Here is a 13,237-nt window from a genome sequence, read left to right as displayed (position 1 = left end):
TCTGTGGTTCAGGTTGTGCAGATTGTTGTGTTAATCCTCAATTCGGGTTTCAGGTGTGCAGGATGGGTTAGCGTTGATCTGGCTGCATTTCACGTACATGAGACAGAAAAAAGACTTCCATGCTGCTCCACCGTCTTGGCACCTCAATATATGAATGATTCCTATGGATAGCTTTAAAATACCACATCGTGTGTGGGACGCATATTAGTTATAATGCCATGCTGCCAGCAGTACAGGGTAAGAGATGACTTGCATCCAAAGCTATGCTGCCTTTTTTTAAAAATATAGTTTATTGTCAAGTTGGTTTCCATATAACACCCAGTACTCATCCCCACAAGTGCCCTCCTCCATGCCCATCACCCATTTTCCCCTCTCCCCCACCCCCATCAACCCTCAGCTTGTCAGTATTTAAGAGTCTCTTATGGTTTGCCTCTCTCCCTCTCCTTTATTTTTTCCCCTTCCCTCCCCTATGGTCCTCTGTTAAGTTTCTCCTATTCCTCTTATGAGTGAAAACATATGGAATCTGTCCTCCTCTGCCTAACTTATTTCACTTAGCATGACACCCTCGAGTTCCATCCACATTGCTACAAATGGCCAGATTTCATTCTTTCTCATTGCCATGTAATACTCCATTGTATATATACACCACATCTTCTTCATCCATTCATCAGGTGATGGACATTAAGGCTCTTTCCATGTTTTGGCTATTGTTGAAAGTGCTGCTGTGAACATTGGGGTACATGTGCCCTATGCATCAGCACTCCTGTATCCCTTGGGTAAATCCCTAGCAGTGCTATTGCTGGGTCATAGGGGAATAATATTGCTAATTTTTTGAGGAACCTCCACACTGTTTTCCAGAGCGGCTGTACCAGTTTACATTGCCACCAACAGTGTAGGAGGGTGCCCGTTTCTCCACATCCTCGCCAGCTTCTATAGTCTCTTGATTTGTTCATTTTAGCCACTCTGACTGGCGTGAGGTGGTATCTCAGTGTGGTTTTAATTTGTGTTTCCCTGACGATGAGTGATGCTAAGCATTGTTTCGTGTGTCTGTTGGCCATCTGGATGTCCTCTTTGGAGAAGTGTCTCTTCATGTCTTCTGCCCATTGCTTCACTGGATTCTTTGTTTTTCAGGTGCGGAGTTTGGTGAGTTCTTAATAGATTTTGGATACTAGCCCTTTATCCGATATGTCATTTGCAAAAAATCTTACCCATTCCGCCGGCTGCCTGTTAGTTTTGTTGATTGTTTGCTTTGCATTGCAGAAGCTTTTTATCTTGATGAGTTCCCAGTAGCTCATTTTTGCTTTTGATTCCTGTACCTTTGGAAATGTGTTGAGTAAATGTGTTTTGTGGCTGAGGTCAAGGAGGTTTTTGCCTGTTTTCTCCTCTCGGCTTTTGATGGTTTCCTGTCTCACATTCATGTCCTTCATCCATTTTGAGTTAATTTTTGTGTATGGTGTAAGAAAGTGATCTAGTTTCATTCTTCTACATGTTGCTGTCCAGTTCTCCCAGCACCATCTGTTAAAGAGGCTGTCTTTTTCCATTGCATACTTTTCCTGCTTTGTCAAAGATTAATTGGCCATACATTTGTGGGTCCAGTTCTGGGTTCTCTATTCTGTTCCATTGATCTATGTGTCTATTTTTGTGCCAATGCCATACTGTCTTGATGATGACAGCTTTGTAGTAGAGGCTAAAGTCTGGGATTGTGATGCATCCCGTTTTGGTTTTATTCTACAATATTATTTAAAGATTCAGGGTCCTTTGTGGTCCCACAATTTTAGGATTGTGTGTTCTGTCTTTGAGAAGAATGCTGGTGTAATTTTGATTGGGATCGCACTGAATGTGTAGATTGCTTTGGGTAGTATTGATGTTTTAACAACATGTATCCATCCAATCCATAAGCATGGAATGTTCTTCCATTTCTTTGTGTCTTCTTCAATTTCCTTCATAAGTGTTCTATAGATTTGCACATACAGATCTTCTATATCTTTGGTTAGGTTTATTCCTAGGTATTTTATGGGTTTTGGTGCAGTTGTGAATGGGATCAGTTTCTGGATTTCTTTCTTTTCTTTAATATTTTTAAAAATGTTTTATTTATTTTTGAGACAGAGACAGAGCTTGAGGCAGGTAGGGGCAGAAAGAGAGGGAGACACAGAATTCAAAGCAGCTGTCAGCACAGAGCCCGGCCTAATGTGGGGCTCAAACCCACCAACCATGAGATCATGACATGAGCTGAAGTTAGACGCTTAACTGACTGAGCCACCCGGGCACCCCTTGATTTCGTTTTCTGTCACTTCATTATTGGGGTATTAAAATGCAACCGATTTCTGTACATTGATTTTACACCCTGCAACTTTGCTGAATTCATGGATCAGTTCTAGCAGACTTTCGGTGGAGTCTGTCAGGTTTTCCATGTATATACAATGTCTGATAAAGTGAAAGTTTGACTTCATCTTTGCCAGTTTTGAATGCCTTTTCGTTCATGTTGTTGCCTGACTGCGGATGCCTGGACTTCCAGCACTATGTTAAACAACAGTGGTGAGAGGGGACGTCCCCGTCATGTTCCTGAACCTAGGGGGAAAACTCTGTGTTTCTCCTTTGAGGATAATATTAACTGTGGGCTTTTCCTAAATGACTTATGATGTTGAAGCTAAGGTTCCTCTATCCCAACTTTCTCAAGGGTTTTTATTAAGAAAGGATGCTGTATTTTGTCAAATGCTTTCTCTGCATCTATTAACGGGATCATATGGGTCTTTTCTTTTGTTAATGTGATGTATCATATTGATTGATTAAACCAGCCTTGCAACCCAGGAATGAATCCCACTTGATCATGGTGCATAATTCTTTTTATATGCTGTTGAATTTGATTTGCTAGTGTCTTGTTGAGGATTTTTTTGCATCCATATTCATCAGGGATATTGGCTTGAAGTTCTCTATTTTTGTGGGAGTCTCTTGTCCTGTTAGGGAATCCAGGTGATGCTGGCTTCGTAGAATGAGTCTGGAAGTTTTCCTTCCATTCCTGTTTCTTGGTACAGCTTGAAAAGAATGGGTATTAACTCTGATTTAAATGTCTGGTAGTATTCCCCAGGGAAGCCATGTTGTCCAGGGTTTTGATTTGTTGGGAGATTTTTGATAACTGATTGAATTTCCTCACTAGTTATGGGTCTGTTCTGATTTTGTTTCTTCCCATTTGTGTTTTGGTGGTGTGTGTCTGTGTGTGTGTGTGTGTGTGTGTGTGTGTGTGTGTGTGCACGTGCACACATGCATGCTGGTAGGAATTTGTCCATTTGTCCATCACTTCTAGGTTGTCTTGTTTGTTGGCATATAATTTTTCATAGTATTCCCTGATAATTGCTTATATTTCTGAGGGATTGGTTGTAATAGACTCATTTTCATTCGTGATTTTTGTTTATCTGGGTGCTCTCTTTTCTTTTTGAGAAGCCTGGCTAGAGGTTTATCGATTTTATTTTTTCAAAACACCAACTCTTGGTTTCATTGATCTGGTCAGCTGGTTTTTTAAAATTTTATATTGTTTATTTCTGCCCTGATCTTTATTATCTCTCTTCTTCTGCTGGGTTTGAGGTGTTCTTGCTGCTCTGCTTCTGGTTCCTTTAGGTGCGCATTTAGATTTATATTTGGGATTTTTCTTGTTTCCTGAGATAGGCCTGGATTGCAATGTACTTTACTCTTAGGACTGCCTTTGCTGCATCCCAAAGAGTTTGGGTTGTTGTATTTTCACTTTCATTTGTTTTCATATCTTTTTAAATTCTTCTCCAATTGCCTGGTTGACCCATTTGTTTTTTAGTAGGGTGTTCTTTAACCTCCATGTTTTTGGAGGTTTTTCAGACTTTTTCCTGTGGTTGATTTCAAGTTCCATAGCATTGTGATCTGAAGGTGTGCATGGTATGATCTCAATTCTCTGTATTTATTGATGGCTGCTTTGTGACCCAGTATGTAATCTGTCTTAGAGAATGTGCCATGTGCACTCAAGAAGAAAGTGAATGCCTTAGCTTTGGGATGTAGAGTTCTAAATGTATCTGTCAAGTCCATCTGGTCCAATGTGTCATTCAGGTCCATTGTTTCTTTAGTGATTTTCTGTCTTGTTGATCTATCCATTGCTATAAGTGGAGTATTAAAGTCCCCTGCAATTAGCACATTCTTATCAATAAGACTGCTTATGTTTGTGATTGTTTTATGAATTTGGGTAGGCTGGAATTTGGGGTGTAGGCATTTATAATTGTTAGCTCTTCCTGATGGAGAGACCCTGTAATTATTCTTTACTGCCCTTCTTCATCTCTTGTTACTGCCTTTATTTTTCTTAACTTCATATATAGTTTATTGTCAATTTTGTTTCCATATAACACCTAGTGCTATTCCCCACAAGTGCCCTCCTTCATTACCATCACCCTCCTTACCCCCCACCCCTTCCCCCTTTCAGCCCTCAATTTGTTTTCAGTATTCAAGAGTCTCTCATGATTTGCCTCCCTCCCTCTCCCTAACTCTTTTTTCTCCCTTCCCTTCTCCATGGTTCTCTGTTAGGTTTCTCCTGTTAGACCTATGAGTGACAACATATGGTAGCTGTCCTTCTCTGCCTGACTTATTTCGCTTAGCATGACACCCTCGAGGTCCATCCAGTTAGCTACAAATGGCCAGATTTCATTTTTTCTCCTTGCCATATAATACTCCCTTGTATATATATACCATATCTTCTTGATCCATTCATCAGTTGATGGACATTTAGGCTCTTTCCATGATTTGGCTATTGTAGAAAGTATCACTATGAACATTGGGGTACATGTGCCCCTATGCATCAGCACTTCTGTATCCCTTGGGTAGATCCCCAGCAGTGCTATTTCTGGGTCACAGGGGAGTTCTGTTGATAGTTTTTTGAGGAACCTCCACTCTTTCTTCAGAGCAGCTGCATCAGTTTACATTCCCACCAAAAGTGGAGGAGGGTGCCTGTTTCTCCACATCCTTGCCAGCATCTATAGTCTCTTGATTTGTTCATTTTAGCCACTCTAACTGGTGTGAGGTGGTATCTCAGTGTGGTTTTGGTTTGTATTTCCCTGACGATGAGTGATGCTGAGCATCATTTCATGTGCCTATTGGCCATCTGGATGTCCTTTTAGGAGAAGTGTCTATTCATGTCTTCTGCCTGTTTTTTCACTGGATTATTCGTTTTTGGGGAATGGAATTTGGTGAGTGCCTTGTAGATTTTGGATACTAGCCCTTTATCTGAAATGCCATTTGCCTTATTTTTTCCCATTCTGTCAGTTGCCTATTAGTTTTTTTTTTTTAATTCTTTCCTTTGCAGTGCAGAAGCTTTTTATCTTGATGAAGTCCCAATAGTTCATTTTTGTTCTTGATTCCCTTGCCTTTGGGGATGTGTCGAGTAAGAAATTGCTGCAATTAAGGTCAAGGAGGCTATTTCCGGCTTTCTCCTCTAGGATGTTGATGGTTTCCTGCATCACATTCAGATCCTTTATCCGTTTTGAGTTTGTAAGGGGAAAGAGAGTGGTCTAGTTTCATTCTTCTGCATGTTGTTGTCCAGTTCTCCCAGCATAGCCTGCTAAGTAGCCTGTCATTTTTCCATTGGATACTTTTCCTGCTTTGTCAAAGATTAATTGGCCATACATTTGTGGGCCCAGTTCTGGGTTCTCTATTGTATTCCATTGGTCTATGTCTGTGTTTGTGCCAATGCCATACTGTCTTGATGATGGCAGCTTTGTAGTAGAGGCTAAAATCTGGGATTGTGATGCGTCCCGTTTTGGTTTTTTTCTTCAATATACTTTGCCTTTGGGATGTGTCAAGTAAGAAATTGCTGTGATTAAGGTCAAGGAGGCTATGGATAAACCCTAGGAAGGAAGTATCTTGGTTGGATCTGTCCTCTCTGCGGGACTCTGAGGAAAGCTGCCACCAGACACCATCAGTCACCATGGGTAAAGGAGACCCCAACAAGCCGTGGGGCAAGATGTCCTCAGATGCCTTCTTCGTGCAGACCTGCTGGGAGGAGCACAAGAAGAAACACCTGGACTCTTCGGTCAGTTTCACTGAGTTCTCCAAGAAGTGTTCCAAGAAATGGAAGACCATGTCTGCGAAGAAAAAGTTGAAATTTGAAGATATGGAAAAAAGTGACAAAGCTCACTATGACAGGGAAATGAAAAATTACGTTCCTTCCAAAGGTGACAAGAAAGGAAAGAAAAAAGATCCCAATGCTCCTAAAAGGCCTCCATCGGCATTCTTGCTTTTTTGTTCTGAACATCACTCAAAGATCAAAAGTGAACACCCTGGCTTATAGATTAGGGATACTGCAAAATAACTGGGTGAAATGTGGTCTGAACAGTCAGCCAAAGATAAGCAACCATATGAACAGAAGGCAGCCAAGCTAAAGGAGACGTATGAAAAGGATATTGCCGCATATCGCACCAAGGGCAAAAGTGAAGTGGGAAAGAAGGGCTCTGGCAGGCCTACAGGTTCAAAGAAGAAGATGAGGAGGAAGAGGAAGAGGAGGAAGAAGATGAAGATGATGAGGAAGAGGAAGAGGATGAAAAATAATTGGCTATCCTGTAATGATATGTGTGGAGTGTGTGTGTGTGCTCAGGCAATGGTTTTGCTAAGAATGTGAATTCAACTGTGGCTCAATATTAGCTTAAGTATAAAAACTGTACAGGTTTTTGTATAGCTTATAAGATTCTTTGTAGAGAAAATACCTTTTTAAAAATACAGGTTGTAGCTTTTTGAGGGGCTATTATATACAGTTAGATTTTAAAGCTCCTGATGTTGAATGTTTCTAAGTATATAATGCTTTTCTTAATTTCCTAACGTGTATTGTAGCACAGCACAGTTGTGGGAAGTATTATCAATAGTAAATTTTAGGTTTTTCTAGAATTTTGCGTTTGATTTTTTTAAATTGTAACAAAATTACATATATTAAAAATATATTACTTTGAGTATTCGGGGTTATTTGTGGTTCCACACGGATTTAAGATAGTTTGTTCTAGCTTTGAGAAGAATGCTGATGCAATTTTGATTGGAATTGCATTGAACGTGTAGATTGCTTTGGGTAATGATGACATTTTAACAATGTTTATTCTTCTGATCCATGAACATGGAATGTTTCTCCATTTCTTTGTGTCTTCTTCAGTTTTCTTCATAAGTGTTTTGTATTCTTCATAGTATAGGTCTTTTACATCCTTGGTTAGGTTTATTCCTAGGTATTTTACGGCTTTTCATGCTATTGTGAATGGGACCATTTTCTTGATTTCTCTTTCTGTTGCTTCATTATTGCCGTATAAGACTGCAACCGATCTCTGCACATTGATTTTGTATCCTGCAACTTTGCTGAATTCATCAATCAGTTCTAGAAGGCTTCTGGTGGAGTCAGTTGGGTTTTCCAGGTAGTAGAGTATCATGTCATCTGGGAAAAGTGAAAGTTTGACTTTCTCTTTGCCAATTCTGATGCCTTTTATTTCCTTTTGTTGTCTGATTGCTGATGCTAGGACTTCCAGCACTACGTTAAACAACACTGGTGAGAGTGGATATCCCTGTCGTGTTCCTCGTGTTCCTGGTCTCAGGGGGAAAGCTCTCAGTGTTTCCCCATTGAGGATGATATTAGCTGTGGGATTTTCATAAATGGCTTTTATAATGTTTAAGTAAGTTCCTTCTATCCCGACTATCTCAAGGGTTTTTATTAAGAAAGCATGCTGTATTTTGTCAAATGCTTTTTCTGCATCTATCGACAGGATCATATGGTTTTTATCTTTTCTTTTGTTAATGTGATGTATCACATTGATGGATTTGTGAATATTGAACCAGCCCTGTAACCCAGGAATGAATCTCACTTCATCCTGATGAATAATTCTCTTTATGTGCTGTTGCATTTGATTTGCTAGTATCTCGTTGAGTATTTTTGCATTTCTATTCATTAAGGATATGGGCCTGTAGTTCTTTTTGTTGGTTCTCTGTCTTGTTTGGGAGTCAGAGTTATGCTGGCTTCATAGAATGAGTTTGGATGTTTTCCTTCCGTTTCTTTTTTTGGGGGGAGGGAATAGGTTGATACGAATGGGTATTAACTCTGCTTTAAATGTCTGGTAGAATTCCCCTGGGGAGCCATCTGGCCCTGGCCTCTTATTCATTGGGAGATTTTTGATAACTGATTCGATTTCTTCACTGGTTTAGGTATGTTTATATTTTCTATCTCTTCCTGTTTGAATTTTGGTAGTGCATGTATGTTTATGAATTTGTCCATTTCTTCTAGATAGTCCAGTTTGTTGGCATATAGTTTTTCATAGTAATTTCTGATGATTGCTTTTATTTCTAAGGGATTTGTTGTAATAGATCCATTTTCATTCATGATTTTGTCTATTTGGGTGTTCTCTCTTTTCTTTCTGAGGAGTCTGGCTAAAGGTTTATCAATTTCATTTATTTTTTCAAAAAACCATCTCTTGGTTTCATTGATCTGCTCAACTGTTTTTTTAATTCTATATTGTTTATTTATGCCCTGATCTTTATTATTTCTCTTCTTCTGCTGGTTTTGGGGTTCTCTTGCTGCTCCCTTTCTAGTTCCTTTCAGTGTTCCACTAGATTTTGAATTTCCGCTTTTTTTTATTTGTTGACATAGGCCTGGATTGCAATATACTTCTTTCTTAGGACTGCTTTTGCTGCATCCCAGAGAGTTTGGATTGTTGTATTTTCATTTTCATTTGTTTCCATATATTTTTTAATTTCTTCTCTAATTTCCTGATTGGCCCAATCATTCTTTAGTAGGGTAATTTTTAACCTCCAAATTTTTGAAGAGTTTCCAGACTTTTTCCTGTGATTGATTTCAAGTTTCTTAGCATTGTGATATGAAAGTGTGCATGGTATGATCTCATTTCATTTCTATTTATGGAGGACTGCTCTATGCCCCCAGTATATGATATATCTTGGAGAAAGTGCCATGTGCACTTGAGAAGAAGGTGAATTTCCTAGCTTCAGGATGCAGAGTTCTAAATAGATCTGTCAATTCCCTCTGTTCAATGTGTCATTCAGGTCCATTGTTTCTTTAATGATTTTCTGTCTGGTTGATCTATCCATTGCTGTCAGTGGAGTATTAAGAAAGTACAATTAGCACATTCTTATCAATAAGATTGTTTCTGTTTGTGATTGTTTTATGTATTTGAGTGCTCTTGAATTTGGCATATAGATTATTATAATTGTTAGCTCTTCCTGATGGAGAGACCCTGTAATTATTATATAATGTCCTTCCTCATATTTTGTTACTGCCTTTAAAGTCCAGTTTGTCTTGTATAAGTATAGCTACTCTGGCTTTCTTTTGACTTCCATTTGTATGATAGATATTTCTCCATCTCCTTTCTTTCAATCTGAAGGTGTCTTCAGTTCTAAAATGAGTCTCTTGTAGACAGTAAATAGGTGGATTTTGTTTTTTAATCCATTCTTCTACCCTGTGCCGTTTGGTTGGAACATTCAGTGCATTTATATTCAGTTTTATTATTGAAAAATATGGGTTTGGGTTCATTGTGGTCTCTGTAGAGTTCATGTTTGTGGTGGTGTCTCTGGTACCTTGTATTCCTTGCAACACTTCACTCATAGAGTCCCTCTTAGGATTTCTTGTAGGGCTGGTTTTGTGGTGATGAAGTCTCTCAATTTTTGTTTTTTTGGGAAAACGTTTAACTCTCCTATTTTGAATGACAGGCTTGCTGGATAAATGATTCTTGGCTGCATATTTTTGAGGTTCATCACATTGAAGATTTCCTGCCATTTCTTTCTGGCCTGCCAAGTTTCATTAGACAGATCTGTAACTACTCTGATAGGTTTCCCTTTGTATGTGAGGGCCCTTTTATCCCTAGCTGCTTTCAGAATTCTCTCTTTATCTTTATATTTTGGCAGTTTCACTATGATATGTCGTGCCAAAGGTCAATTCAAGTTACATCTTAAGGGGGCATCTTTGCACCTCTTGAATTTCAATATCTATTTCTTTCCCCAGGTTCAGTAAGTTCTTGGCTATATTTTGATCAAGCACCCCTCAAGGTCCTTTTTCTCTTTCTTCTTCTTCAGGAATTCCTATGATACAGATATTGTTCTGTTTGATTGTATCACCTAGGTCTCAAATTCTCCCTTTGTACTCCTGTATCAATTTCTCTCTTTTGCTTGGCTTCCTCTTTTACTATAACCGTATCTTCAATTCACCTATTCTCCTCTCTTCCTCTTCAATTTGTGCAGTGGCCGCTTCCATTTTATTATGTACCTCAATAATAGCCTTTTTTAAACTTGCCACAGTTTTTTGAAGGTCCCTAGTCTTTGTATCAATAGCTTCTCTGATCCTTTTTTCAAGTCTAGCAATTAATTTTATGACAGTTGTTCTAAATTCTTGTTCAGTTATGTTGCTTATTTCTGTTTTGAGCAGTTTTGTGGCTGTGATTCTTCCTGGAATTTCTTTAGAGGAGAGTTCTTTCGTTTGTCATTTTGGCTAGCTTTCTGTCTCTTGTCAGTTTTAAAAGCTCATTATGCCCTGTGCACCTGTTAGTATTGCTCTATTAAAGGAACCTCATTGACTGCCCTGGATCTGTCGTTTCAGGAAGTGTTCTTTTACTGGTGTCTCTCGGTTTCTCTTGTTGTGCCTTTGATTATTTTATTTCCCTACTCAGCAATATTTGGGACTCTCCACCATGTGTAGTTTGGCTTGTTTCTTAAGATAGCCCTGAGAAGGAAAACAGACAAGCACACAGGGAATAAAAGCATGCAAACGCACAGACAAATCAAACAAACAAGCAAACCAAAAGGGGAAAGGAAGAAAAGACAGTGAAAGAAGAGAAAAGGAAAGAAAAGAGAAGAAGAAAAAAAAAGGGGGGGGGAAGACAACAAATCACAATGGATAGTCTAAACACATATAACCAGCAAAGGGGAGAAATAATGAGATAAGGAAGAATATATCTGGATGGCAAGTGGAAAAAAAAGAGGAAGAAAAGAAAAAGGAAAAAAGAGAATTAAAAAAAAAAAACAGCTTTCCCTTGTGGATGGGCGTGGTTTGGTGTAGGTAAGTCTTGGTGGCTGCTCTCTGAGGCCTCGCCTTGGTGGTTGCTGGGAGAAGAATGGCGGCATCCCAAACTCTGCTCAAACCAAGCATTGCAAGACGCTCTTTTGAGACCGATATCCTTGTGCTGCAAGTGAACAAGGTTGTATTTTCCAAGCCCCACCTTGCTTCAAAATCCTAGTACATGAACTTTAATGCTACCACCCAGGATGAAATGTACTCGTGCTGGTGGCCGGCTTTTTAGCTGGGATCTTATAGGGGGAGGGAGCTGCTTATCTTGGCACTGGCCGGGATTGGCGTTGCTGCTGCCAGAGATGAGGTGTACTCCCATGGGCGGCTGGCCTCCCAGCTATGATCGAGCAGGGGGAGGTGGCTGTTTTTTTCCGGCGCTGACCTGGGATGGCCCACGGAAGAATTTGCCAGCTCTATGGGACGGGTTTCTCTCCCTGAGCCCTGAGGTTATATATGGGGTGACAGTCTCTCTCTCCGTCCTGGGCTGAGTTCTTTATCTCTTCTCTAGAGACAGTACTATGAGTGTTGTCACTTCTCTAGAGACAGTACTGTGAGCATTTTCAGTCTCTCTTTCTCTTCCTCTTGTCTCTCCAGGGCTCTGCACACTTTCCCTGTGTTGGGCTGGGGCTCTCACCCCCTCTGCACTTTCAGGGCCTGGCCCGTTTTTTAATTTCCTCAGTTCTCACTCATTCACTCAGGCATCTTTGAGGTTGTCTTCTTTCTGGAGTCTGTGTGTTCTCCTCCCACTCTTGCAGATCAGAGTATTGATGCTTTAGTCCTTCTCAGTTTGATAGGTATGGGGTGGGGCGAAGATTACAGAGCTTCCTACTTCTCTGCCATCTTGCCTTCCCTCGCCTTACTGCCTTTACTTTAAAAGTCCAGTTTGTCTAAGTATGGCTACTCCAGCTTTCTTTTGACTTCCACTAGCATGATAGATATTTCTCCATCCCCTCACTTTCAATCTGAAGGTGTCCTCACGTCTAAAATGAGTCTCTTGGAGCTCAGAGGCCACCTTGAGGAAGTTAGCTTTGGAAACCCAGTTAGTGGTGAAGAGCTGTCTCAGGCACAATGGCAACTGTGGAAGCAAGCGGCAAAGATGGGAAAGGGCAAGGGGTCGAGACCTCCGTCACCTATTATCGATTGGAGGAGGTGGCAAAGCACAACTCCATGAAGGATATATGGCTGGTGATCCACAGGTGAGTCTACAATATCACCCGTTTCCTTAACGAGCATCCTGGAGGAGAAGAGGTTCTAATGGAACAAGCTGGTGCAGATGCAGGTGAAAACTTTGAAGACGTAGGCCACTCTTCTGATGCCAGGGAAATGCTCAAGCAGAACTATATCGGCGATGTGCATCCGAATGACCTTAAACCTGAGTGGTAGCAAGGACCCTTCAAAAGATTCCACATGCAAAAGTTGCTGGTCATACTGGATTTTGCCCATCATAGGCGCTGTTGTCTTAGGTTTCCTGTATCTTTACTACATGTCGGAAAGCATCTCCTCCTGAGGAGATGGCATGGAATTACAGGGTCTCTCCATCAGGAAGAGCTAACAATTATAAATATCTATGTGCCAAATTTAGGAGCGCCCAAATACATAAACCAATTAATCACAGAAAGAAACAATCTTATTGACAAAAATGTGCTAATTGCAGGGGACTTTAATACTCCACTGACAGCAATGGATAGATCAACCAGACAGAAAATCACTAAAGAAACAATGGACCTGAACGACACATTGGAACAGATGGAACAGATAGATATATTTAGAACTCTGCATCCTGAAGATAGGAAATTCACCTTCTTTTTGGGTGCACATGGCACATTCTCCAAGATTGATCACATACTGGGGCATAAAGCAGCCCTCCATAAGTATAAACGAATAGAGATCATACCATGCACACTTTCAGATCACAATGCTATGAAACTTGAAATTAACCACAGGAAAAAGTCTGGAAAACCTCCAAAAATGTGGAGGTTAAAAACCACCCTACTAAAGAATGATTGCATTAATCAGGCAATTAGGGAAGAAATTTAAAAATATATGGAAACCAATGAAAATGAAAATACAACAATCCAAAATGTCTGGGATGCAGCAAAGGCAGTCCTAAGAGGAAAGTATATTGCAATCCAGGCCTATGTCAACAAACTAGAAAAAGCGCAAATTTAAAATTTAACAGAGCACCTACTGGAACTA

The 13,237-nt window shown here is 40.1% G+C and overlaps 1 long non-coding RNA gene and 2 pseudogenes across 1 annotated transcript in view; all 3 read left to right on the top strand.

The window, feature by feature from the left end:
- Positions 1-13,237, top strand: part of LOC115288151 — a 37,968-nt gene that overhangs the window by 8,495 nt on the left and 16,236 nt on the right. The window lies entirely within an intron of this gene.
- Positions 5,933-6,552, top strand: LOC115288147 (annotated as a pseudogene).
- Positions 12,076-12,548, top strand: LOC115288149 (annotated as a pseudogene).

Source organism: Suricata suricatta, chromosome 3, assembly GCF_006229205.1.
Source record: "Suricata suricatta isolate VVHF042 chromosome 3, meerkat_22Aug2017_6uvM2_HiC, whole genome shotgun sequence".
Taxonomy (NCBI): Eukaryota; Metazoa; Chordata; class Mammalia; order Carnivora; family Herpestidae; genus Suricata; species Suricata suricatta.
This window is presented reverse-complemented; position numbering and strand designations above follow the sequence as displayed.